Source organism: Anser brachyrhynchus, assembly GCF_964034855.1.
Source record: "Anser brachyrhynchus genome assembly, chromosome: 4".
In the NCBI taxonomy this organism is placed as follows: Eukaryota; Metazoa; Chordata; class Aves; order Anseriformes; family Anatidae; genus Anser; species Anser brachyrhynchus.
In genome coordinates this window covers 73,782,760-73,795,375 of record NC_137698.1, presented here as the reverse complement: position 1 = coordinate 73,795,375, position 12,616 = coordinate 73,782,760, and positions in this window count along the sequence as shown.

Sequence of the window (12,616 nt, the reverse complement as noted above, 5' to 3'; positions counted from 1 at the left end):
TTGGGACTACCCTAGGAAAGATACAGCCACATGTCTTCGGTCCTACGCACTTGTTAGTGTTGAAGATATTCCTTAGTGTAAGGTATTTCTGTGTAGTACAGGATCTATATCTGCAACAGAGGTGGAAAAGAATATTAAATACAAACATGGTTATTTTATTTTTTTTCAGAGTCAGACACAGTTACTTTTATATAGCAGCAATATTTACAATATTAGCCTGCTGCTCGAAGTACTACTCAGGAATAATGTCTTCTGAAAAGTAGAAGGCTGCATATTCTTAAAGCACTGCTCATCACCAGCCAAAACTAGTTTTCCCTAGAGAGTGACATAATAAATTCATAATAAAAACTTGCAAAGCTTATTTCTTCCAAACAATACCTCTTTTTCAGGAGAGGAAAGACTTACACATAATACTGAGTAGCTATAAACCAGCATCACTGAGGTTAGGACAATGTGACAGCTTTCTTCTGTGAAAGGTTTGCCATTGCAACGTTTTTGGAAGCAGATCCAGTAAATTTCAGAATACTTACCAGTAAATGCTCAAGTTGCAACACTGAAAATTGTGACGAGATTTAAGGAAAAATATTTTAATTGCAAGGATGGTAGGTCATTGCTAAGGGGGACTTAGAGAGTAATCTCCACCCCTGGAGAGTATAGAACTGTCCTGGATTGATTACAGAGGTGTCTTCTTGTCTTGTTTTGCTATTTCAGAGTTCTTCTCTTGAGTTGGTAAAATTAGTTCTAGTTGTGATATATCTTTCTTACTGCTTTGTATACAAGTATCTTATAATAAACTCCATTCCTAGTGAGTATCACCTCCCCATTTAGTTTTGCTACTGTTTCATTAACATAAATTGTCCCCAAAATTTTAATTCTTTAATCAGAATATTCTCCTTCTGTCAGATGATGTGACTTTTTACAGATTTCCACGGGAAGTGTACTATTTTTACTCCAGCATAGCTAACAGAGACTGAGCTGCCCACTAAAAGACAACACAAGCTACCACCCAAACCACTGATTTCAAAAAGAAATAAATTTTTATATATATATATATATATAAGGAATTTGAGTAAGTGCTAAATACTGCAGTAGTCCTAATGCAACTTCTAGCCAAAGAGATCTTTAAAGAGCAATTATCACTAAGTGAGATGATATCAGGAAGAAACCACATGCCCTGTTTCTAATATTAATTCCATATACATATAAAACTGTATATGTAACTAGATATAAAAATTATTCCTGACAACTTTGGTCATAAACCCAGCAAGTGAGAACCCCTATTATACAGAGAAGAAAGTAAGAGAGAGAGGAAGAGTGATTGAGAGAAAGAGGGACAGTAGAAATAACACACTGCCTTCAGCAAAAATGTTCACCATGTCTCCATTAGTGCTAATACTTATTAAAGTATCTGTGTAATGTTTACATAATATGAAAATATATGCATGATCGTTGAAATACATGTACTGCTTGAACAGTAATCCCTTGGATTACCCAACCAGAAGGATATTGTGTTCAATGTGTTCACTGAATCAATCACTCTAGACTTTAGGGGTTAAAGAGTCAGAATTATGTTGATGGACATGTTGATTTAATGAGCCTGGCCTGAGAATATAGTGACCAAAAGCTGTCAGAAGTATATTTTCTGGATTCAGTTATGACTCATGTAATCCTCATTTCCATGGTGCATTTTAACCTTGCATGTCTCTCGTGAAGAGTAGATACACATGGAGATGATGTGACTTACTGGACAATCATCCATCTAGCCATTCAAAGAATAAATGGACTTGGAATTGGGTGTCACTTGGAATTGGTAGTACCTTAACCACTGAACTTTTCTTCCTTTACAGCTAAGCCTTGCAAAAGTATAATACATAGCCTGCTGGAGCCTTTATCAAACCTCTCTCCATCATGAAAATAATGTACAGCTGCAAATCAATTAGACTGAAAAGTTCCCATATGCTAATCGAAAAGAACTCACTCCCAATCACTGAACAAATCTTACAACTTAAAAACTCCCAGGATCTTAACTTCAAAGCATCTACATCTAGGGATCTCTTAAAACACATTAAATCAGAGATCTTCAAACACTGCACATCTCTTTCAAATGTCAGACATTTTTCTACAAGCTGTAAATACTTCAGCTGAAGTTCAACTGCCCAAATTCACCAGCTACTGCCTCCAGTCAGCTATAATGCAAAACAGGTTTAAATCTCACTTGACTGGATAACTATTCTGCACTGATATCACCACAGCAAGTGAAGAGAACTCAGTACATTTGTCCTAGATATCCCAAGTAACTTAATGCCTCAACACCACACCACATTTTCATTGTCTTTTAGCAGCAGCTGAGGCAAAATGAAAATTTTCTGATTTACAATCACACCTTTCTTGGCCTGAAATCGAGGGTTGAAAGGCACTGAGTCTGACCACTTTGCATTGTCTTTTTTTCAGTCAGAAGTTCCAATGTTTTGAGGTCAAGACTGTGGAGTCATGCTGCAATGGAAAGGAACATGGACACCCTCAACTGCCCTGACCAACTCCAAGCCGAGAGCTGAAGGAAAATAGTGGACCAGATTGTTCATCACCCACTGTGTACAGAAAACTGTATCTGATGAGAAAGCAGTTGCGTGAAGCCCAGTGCTTCTCAAAGGGCATGTGAGTACATGTATCAGTATTGCTTCTTCTAGCTAACTTTGTTGTTCCACTGACTCTGGTTTAATTCTTTAAGGAGTACCCATGCCTGTTGGATTCACTCTATGACCTAGATGTCCTTGCCCTACAGATATGGGTGACACACACCTTTCCTGGCTTCCTGTGACTCATACTCAGTTTAGCTACATGGTACACAACTAACGAGGCACAATGGCCCTGAAATCCTACGTAACAGTCATTAATAAAGGTTTATTCTCATTTAAAGTTCACTAGGCTTTAACAAACACCATGGCAGGTATGAGTGGAAGGAACCAGCCCACCAGTACACCCAGGCAGAAAACAGTAATGAGTCCCCTTGACTGTCATTATTGCTCACAGAGGAAATCAGTCCTTCTTTCTTGCTTGCCCTTGGAGATATGGGGAATATGCTGAAACAGTTGTACAGTAGCCTAATTACTTATCACAAATCTCTTAAATGAGTTTATACTCATTAATGTGACACCTGGGAACTGGGCATTAAACCGTCAATGACCTTTTTGCTAATAAAGGCCGCAAAGCTTGTTATTTCAAGTGTACTTCTCGGACAGATCTTTACCTCCACATCAGGCTAAACAGACAGGTCAGTTTTTCTTGCAGAATTTGAAAATGATAGATTTAAGCTTGCAGAGATTGTTGTTTAGAATACAGGTAGGCATTCAGACAGGGCTGCTTCTTTATGCTGCTTGGATGCTTTGCCATAAATAAGCCCCCTTATGGTTGGAATAATAATAATGTAAAGGATGCAAGGCACAAAGTTCACTGTAGCTGCTGAGGTGTGCATGTTGGATTGTGAGTTGTGAAGCCCTTATGTTCATTTATTGCTCATGACATAGCTTTATTCTAGCTAGCTCAGGTACACCTAAACCCACTACAGCATTGAGACCTCAGTTATGTTGATCTTGCTTGGATCACAGTCTGCTTAATCAATCACAGGCCATCAGGTTCTAGTTTCCCAGGTTTTTTCTTGTCAAGATAACTTGACATATAGTTTTATAAAATATGGTGGTTGCTTGCCACCTGCTAGGAAATTAAAATTAATTTATGTTAATAATCTTTCCAATGGCAACATTAATATATTTTATTTCACATTTCTAATAACTTTCCAGCAGTCTCACCATAGTTAGTATCATCAATGGTATCATTTCAGCTCTAAGCTATAGCTATACTCAGGAATGATTCCAGCTGCCAAGGGTGGTCAAAGCCTGCAAAGTCATGTTTCTTCCTAGCCATGTCTCAAACACACCTGGTGCCATGGTCTTCGAGAGAGAGTGAAGTCATTCCTCCAGATCTGTATCGAATCCTCTTATACTGGAGAAATTCAAGGACACAGTTTTTGACAGATGTATGTCAGTTTCACCCCACTAAAATTGTCCAACTTCTATTATTCTGAAGTTTGTGATAATCTACTTTTGTGGGTATTTAAGTCCATACTGAGCTTAAGGATATGTCTTCCTATCAAAACAATGACATTGTTAGCATGAATAGATATGCCATACTGGTCTGTGGTTTTAATCTAGCTAGGATGAATAGCAATTTCACAAATAACATTTTATTCCTTTTTCTCTCTTTTCTGACCACTGAAATTACAGCAGCTCCATGAATGTTTCCTTACTGATGTGTTGGCACGTTCTGATAAAAACTCCAAATTTCCAATGAGTTATGGCGGATATCATCCTCTCTGTTTTATAAAATAATAATAATAACAACAAGAAAAAAACCCTAATGTTAATAGATTCTGATTCTGATGCCAATAGAAAGTCCATTAGAACTCATACTTCCTGATCAGTTTTAGCTGGTAGTTCGTATGGTGACTGTTCTTATAGTGGAGGACAAGGGTAGCATTTCAATTTCCAGCTGTTTCTTCTGGCTTTTGTTTGCTTCTTCCATCAGGTAGCCTTTAACAAGGAAAACAGAGAAGAGGAACTGAGTCATATTTTAGCTTGGTAGAGAGAAAGCTGTGCGTTCATGTGTGTTATGTATCCATATGAATTTATTTTTATCATGTCCATGTTGCTTTGCTCCCCATTTTACAATTATTACAAAAGGTACAACATGGAAAACTGATAAACACCAGGTAAGAAACTCAGCCTTCAGTTGTAAGCAAAATTCTCTTGATTCACTTCAAAATATGGAGGTACAATATCCATCATTTGTGTTAGTCTAAGGCCCAATTTTATGCTTCATGGCACAAAGGATGTCAGTTTAAAGAGTACATTGGTGATTTGGAAGCTAGATATCAGGAATTAGATCTGACCAAATGTAGATATTTGTTCTGTAGACATCTGCGCTGTACCTTGTTGTCCTGGACTTCTGTAATAGTCGATGGGAAGTGGAAGCGATGCATTGACACTGCAGTTCATCTTGTGCTAAAACAGACATCTAAAGCAGTGCAGAAAAATTACATTTTAGAAATGCTGCCTTCTCATACAGATGGCAAAGGGAGCTCAGGTTGAATAGTTCCAATGCAATGAAAATATCTAAATGTGTCATAAGGATCTCAGTCCTGTAGTGGTCCTTCTTGCAAAACAGCATATTCCCACACAGTTTTCCTTCTGTAAACAGCCTGTCTTTCGTCCTGTATCATGAGAGTTGAGGGACAGATAGTAAGACTGGGGACATCCATAACAGAGTAGACTATGCACGACCTTGTTACCCTAGATCTATTTCAAAGACAGTTCTGGGTAAATCAAGTTTGTGATTTAATAGAGAAGTGAACACAGGGTATCACCATTATACTTTTTCCTTTTACACAGTAGAAAAGTTTGGTAAAAAAAATGCAGGTAAAATTATGAATTCTGAGTTAAAGGTGTTGTCAAGCAACACATTTTTGTCTATTTGTATAATGATTTCTTCTTTCCTCCCATTATCTGAGATTCAAAAGCAACAGTGAGTAGATGTCCTAAAATCTCTAGAACCTAAAAATCTAAAATCTCTAGATTTTCATTTGAAAATGCAGTTTCTGATGGCACCAAAGTTCAAAGGGGAGCAGAAACAGAAATTAGAATCGTGTGTTCATGTGGCTGTCATTAATGGTATGCTCATCAAAAAAATTGACCATCATCAAAAACTGCCAGTCTAAGTGCTTTTTTCATTCTGCAACACAAGGCTGGGTCTTGGAAGCTCCAGTAATCTTAAACTGAATAAGAAAAGCAGCTTGTATGATAGACTCATTTAAAGGGCTAAAATGAAACAAAATGTTATGAAATGGGAGTTTAAATAATAATAATAATATTAATGTAGTGGATTTTTCAATTTCTTGGTAGAATCTGCTATTTTAGAGGCTTTAGACAATCCTCCAATCCTCATAGTCTTGGTGGCAAAGCAGCTTCATGCAGAAAGAGGAAAGGACCATTAATGAATACCAAAATATTATAAAACATTATCGTTATTACTGGTGCATTATATATTATGGAAATTAAGTGCAAGGAAAATGTCAGCTAACAAGGAAGCATAGTCTTAATCAAGTCTTAACAATGTCCTAACTATCCCCCAAACATTTATCCTTTGTCATGGATATATAAACCTACAGAGAGACATTTGGAAGTAACTGTCTTCCCCCAGATAAGATTTGCAGTTTACCCAGAATGGCATTATCATCTCACAGAACAAGGCAAAAGTCCATTGAAATGCAAGTAGTGGAAGAGTCTGTTTCTGATTCAGAGTTAGAAAAGTACTAGGCTAGGATACGGAATTGCTATATTGCAATTCTTACCCTGAGGGCTCTCCAACGATTTACTTTTTTTCTTTTTTTCTTTTTTTCTGTGTGTGGATTGCATCTCAATCTACACTCACCAAATTAGTGAACAGACTAAACATAGTGCTCGCATTAACACATGGCATCAGTAATGGGTTTATTTTGACAATATTTAATTAGTTATCAAGCTAGAAATAAACATCAAACACAGGAAACGGAACATATAGCTTAATTTGAGCAATAACTGGAGATGGAGCCTATTTATAACAACATAGTATAACAAATCCACAACTGCCAGGTTGTTTCACACCTGTTACTTCGCTGCAGGCCATAATATGTAGGAACTTCCTGGGCTCTAACTAAAGGACAATTACTATTAGCTATTCATAGCCTAGAGCTCTTGGCACCCATCTAAGCAATTCCAATAGGTCCTGCAGGGAACATGGAGATCCCGCAGGTAAGTTCCTCTACTGACCCTCTAGCTTTGCAGAGCTTCTGTAATAGGTACTCAGCATGAGTCTTGCCCTTGCAAGTCTAGGTTGCCTTGTGGTCTTACTGTCTGAAGGGTTGAACAAGATGTTTATTGTCCTCTTTGTGTCATGACATTTCCTCACCGTTGCTTCATTCATTTTGGAGCTGGAGCTTGAACCAACCCAAACCCCCTTGGTGTAAAGGGCCAGCTTGCAACCCTGGATAAAAGAAGAAGCAAAGAAGTGGGCAGAATAGATGCATGCATCACAGGGAGAAGAGGATATAATGAAACACAACAGTAAATATCATAGCGATTATTCTGAGTCTCGTAAATAGATTTGTGTACGAAGGAGAAAATATAAACAGAACATTTTGTCCTCTGTCGGTGTCTTTTGAGTGCATAGTGCTCAGGGAACTGCAGCTGTTTTAAGTGTGTTTGCACACAGGTCACAGAGGGATAAGCAATAGGTGCAGTTAAATCCAGTTGTCTGTCCCATCTGTGTACAAGAAGTTAGTATCCTGTGGTGGGCTGAGAATCAGTGACAGCTGAAAAGGTGTGGAACAGTGCCTGAAATATTTGGAGACTGTCTTAATAATGCCAGTCACTGATTTCACCCAGTCGCAGACCTGCGAGGGTAAGGATCTATTTTGGGTTTCTATCTCAGCTGAAAAGGCTGCAGGCTTTGGGGAGGAGGGTTAGTGCAAATAGCTGGAGACAGGAATCAGTGCAGTCATTGTACCTGACGCCGCTGCTGAATGCACATCGCCATCACAGGTGGCAGAGCCAATTGAAAGCAAATTAAACCATGACAGAAGATGAAGAGATCCTAAATTAGGAAACTGTAAATGCTTCTTAGATCCAAATGCAAACAAAAGACCAATTACGGTGTAAATCTCACCATCTTAGTCTTACAACAATTAAGAAATTTTTATTCTTTTTAAGGGTTTTCCCCGACTCCTCTCCTCCTTCTCATCAGGGAAAGCATGAAAGGAAGAGAATAATGCTTCAGATGAAACGCTGGAAAAGTTCAGTCTGCTCATGGGCCACTGCTGAGCAAAAAGGCAGTTAAACAAGGGCCTAATCCCACCCACGGAGAAGGACACATAGCAAATTTCACTGCCCAGAGTAGGACTAAAAGATCATTTCCTTCTCATCTTCCCCACCAGATATTTGAAAAAGCAGAACTTTCATTTCTCAAAACATAGTGGCCACATTGTAAGTTGGCGGCATGCTATTTCTCTGTATCAAACTACAGAAACTTTCTTGATCTCGTATCCTACCCCAGCCCTCCTAAGTCTGCGGAGTTACTGAATACAGTATTTTGCAGCAGGAGCTCAGGGGAATTATATAATGCTGTGTTCAGAATGTATGGCGCTTTTTTTTCCGCTTTTTTTGTGTGTGTGTGTGTGTGTTAGATGTCAGGTTCATTTATTTCAATAATTAATGTGTCTCGCAGCTCTCCTAGTGCCCATATGCCTGAGTTCTTTCCCATCACCTGAAGGGTTTATTTTTGACTGGGTACTTTAAGATGCACGCGTTGATTAAACTGAATTTTCTTATTTGATTTGATTGCCTTACACAGTGATCCCTCCAACTTCCGGTTTTTAATCATTTTATTGTGCCTTTATTTCTGTCTCTTGTTGTCTGTTTGTGTGGGGTTTTCTGTTTGTTTTTGTTTGTTTGTTTGTTGCTGTTGTTGTTGATTATGTGGTGTAGGGACTGCATAATGGCCAAGGCCTCTATCAGATCTTTCTGAGCAGGCATTTTCTCCTTAGTGGCTGGAGGCAACCATTCCAAAAATGATAGAAAGCAGCAGTGCATTTCCATTGGGATATATAAATGTGGATAGATCAGTGACACATACATGTGTGTATATATTGCATTATTTTATAACATTAATACAGGTTTTAAATATTTGCTGCACCCATTCTAGTTAACTGCAATTCCAGCATGAATTAATGATTCCCATATACAGTTTATTCATTTGTTTTATACTTCACATCAATAAAAACATCAAACATCAAATTCAAAACCATTCTCTATTATGGATGGAAACTTTGAAACAAAGCAGTACAGCAGCTACCTTGTTATGAGTTATAGGTTGATCATTTATTCAGGTCAAAGACAATACTGCTGTACTTCCAGCTAAGCAAGATAAGTACAGAATGTGACCCCACACTGCACTAACCCCCTGGCCTAAAAGTAGGTAGTAAATGTCCATCCACTGATGAGATTATCCATCCCTTTGGACATCCTTGGGGATGTCTGAAAAGACAAATGATTACATCTGGCATGGCACTCCAGCCCTGGTACAGTGAGAGAGAGCACTGTTAATGGGAGATAGAAATCCAAAGCACATTTACCAGCACATTGACTGGCCAAAACAGACATGTGCTGCTGTCAGAGATATGCAAAAACATAGCAAAATGTTTTTTGCAGTGCCACATGTTCTACAGAAAAAAAGAAAGAAAAAAAAAAAAGGAAGATATTGTCTCTCCTCTTTTCCCTCACCCTCCTCAAATCATAAAGTTGATGTTCTCTTGACAAAATTTTAGCCTTTTGAATACAGCACATCAAAATTCTGCACATTGCCATACAGAGACTGATGTAATTGTACCTAACATTTAATGGAAGAGCATTCCATGGACAGCGGGTATGTTCTGAAGAACAGTGCGAAGGACACAGAAAATATATTGCAGTAACTCCTTCCCCATTTCTGTTCTTGAAACACAGTAGAACATAGATATTTTGTGGGACCTGAAACGTATGATCTGGGTTCATCCCCTTCGTTTGCAAGAAATTTCTCTCTCAGTTTCCCACCTTCTGAGGAAGGATAGCAATGTTTTATTTCACCTGCTTGCCTTTTCACCTTTCTCTCTGTCTCTTCTGCTCTGTCTTTGGCATTTCTTCTTGTCCACAAATATCAAAGACCTTTTTTTTTTTTTTCTAGAGATGATCTAAATACAACATACCTATCCAGACTCTGAACAAAGAAATTTCAGATTGCATTTAACTTTGAAGCCTGTTGCTTCAAGTTTAGACTTGAAGAAGGGCTTGTGATAATGAAAGCTTGCTTAATTTTTCAAATATACTATTTAGATATATCCTCTTCCTTGTTCCACTCCTGACAGCTTCCTCCAGCCCTTTTGGGTCATAGCCTGGCCGGGAGTACCACAGGATAGAGAAGCATAGGTGAAATGACAGAGCAAGGACAAATGGCAATCACCACAAACTTAAGTCCTATAGCAGAATTTGAGAAGTATGGGAGAGAGATGAGGAAGTTGTTTAGGGACAGAAAACCTTCCTAATCCCTCTTTCTACTACACTGTATTCCACAAAAACTGGAGTAGCTGCCCTGTCCCATATTTTAAACTCCTTTTGGGGGCAGAGTCCTTCAGAACTGTCTGCATATGACTTGGCCTGCCTCCATCCCTAGCTTGAAACAGGTGGATTATGTTCTTGTTTGGGGGGGTAAATTCCTGAGAATTCCTCTCTGCATCAGCTCCCAGGGCGACCAAACAAGATTGTCTTTGTTCTTGGAAGCTCATCAGAGCTTGCAGGATTGACGTGGCTTGGTGCTGGACAGTCAAGGGGAAGTGGTTTGGTATAGACAGCAAATAAATATGGCTATGAAGGAGACTATGTCATCCAACTGCCTCTTATTGCAAACACAAGGAGTATACAGTGGGAGCAGGAGAGTGGAGGAGAAGTGGGAGAAAAGAAAGAAAAGTCCAGTAACATGGAACAGAAGTAATGTAGTTGGGGGAGAACAGAAGATGAGGACAAAGATGGAAAGCCAAATCCTGGTGCTAGCTAAAATCCATGATATGGAAGCGTTTAAAACTCTGATAAAAACAAAAAGGGTTTTATTCCCCGCTCTACACCCACCCCAAGTTATTTCCTTATAGTCTCAAACATGAGATAGACAGGAAAAAGGAGAATCTGAGAAGTTAAACCTCAGCCTCATCTGCATTCAACTCCATTAGCTCCTATTTATTCTTCCTGAGCATCTGACTTCATAATTTGGAGAAAAGATAATTTATATGTGCATTTTTCAATTGTGTTTTATTTAACTGAAACATTTAACTTTGTTTGCCAGGCAAAGCTGATTCCAAAAGTAAAACAATTCCAGAGTAAAATGCCTTTCTTGATACATCTTAACCTCAAGTACAAGCTCTACTCTTGGTCTTATTAACCCCAGAAACTGACTTTTCATTGATTTTCTGCAAGCAGGGTCAAGCTCGAATAACCTTCCTGGTGTGAGCAACCTGAATAAAAGCAATGGAGTTCAGCAGGAGTTAGACACTTGACTACAACCCCATACAAAGTCTGATTTGTTCTGTCTCACACGGAAGTTAATTAATGTTAGCTCGTTCACTTTAAAGTCAGAGGACTCCGTGTTTTCCAGTGCTTTGGGTATAATATAGGTTCCATCACGTAGCCAGTTGTAGGGGAATTCACACCACTGAGTGGTATATTCCTTGGTTAGTCTATCAGGTTAACAGAGAGAGGCTCCCACAAAGGCTGGGGTCAGCAGAAACCTAATTTAGATGCATATAATGACCCCTGTGGAATCTATCACCCTAATTCTTTATTAGGAGAGATTTTAGGGAGACTTTTGCTAGAGAACCAACAGCAACAGTTGGATATCAGCAATTTTTCTCTGCACTGACTGCAATACCAGTAAGTGATGCTTCTGCCACTCACATCTACTCCTGCAGGGCTTGTGGTCTTGGGCCAAGATGTCTCAAAAAAAAATATGACAGTGTAGACTTGAGCACTTAATTCCTATGCCTGACGCCACATCTACCAGATGTGTGAAAAACGTTGCCTTGTAAAATGAAATAAAATTAAATGAAAAATAAAATAAAATAAAATAAAATAAAATAAAATAAAATAAAATAAAATAAAATAAAATAAAATAAACAATTGGAATAGCAATAATGACTAAAAGAAAATGTTGCCCTTCAAGGCTTTGAAGTGCTTTGCAAATGTTATCTCATTAACATTAAGTACGGTAAATGCACAGTGTTCTTGTGCTTATTTAATGGATTTGGAGGGGGGGTCTTTTTCCCCCTGTGTCTAGTAATTAACATAATTTTACAAATGCACTTTAATTATACATAAAAATAGAATAAATATTTTTCCAACATTTTGATTTAGACGAGCATTTAATTAAGCCCTATTAAGACCTACCATATGTTTTGCATACCATAAGTGCACCTCCTCTGGAGGTTTTCAGTGTTGGAGGAAATTACATTATTTGACATGGGCAGCCTGGTATGTAATTGACTCAAAATTACAGACACAATAAATAATTATTATTAAAAATGCATCAACACTGTAATAACTGGGTAGTCATTTTGATGGCCCTTAATAAGCCACTATAGCTGAAAGTGCATCAAAGCAGTACTTGTAAAGTACTGAGGATCTAGCAGACTGCAGCTTCAGAGGTAGTTTAAAAGTGTAATTCAAGTTACTGCCAATTTTTGAGGCTAGCGTACGGTTACTTGTCTCACTCAATGCCAGCTGTCATGATGCAATCTTCCGAATTAGTTATGCGTTACAGTTGAGTCCTACAATCCTAAAACTTTATAAGTTATAGGGCCAGGCACTACAGTTGCACTTATAGTTGCAGGCACTTTTATAGTGTTTACTGTGTCCACACTGCAGCAGAGGTACTGTTAAAGTATTATATCCTTTTGAGTGAAAGCAAAGGCGGTGGACAAAAAATATTTCATATCCAGCAGTGAAAATGC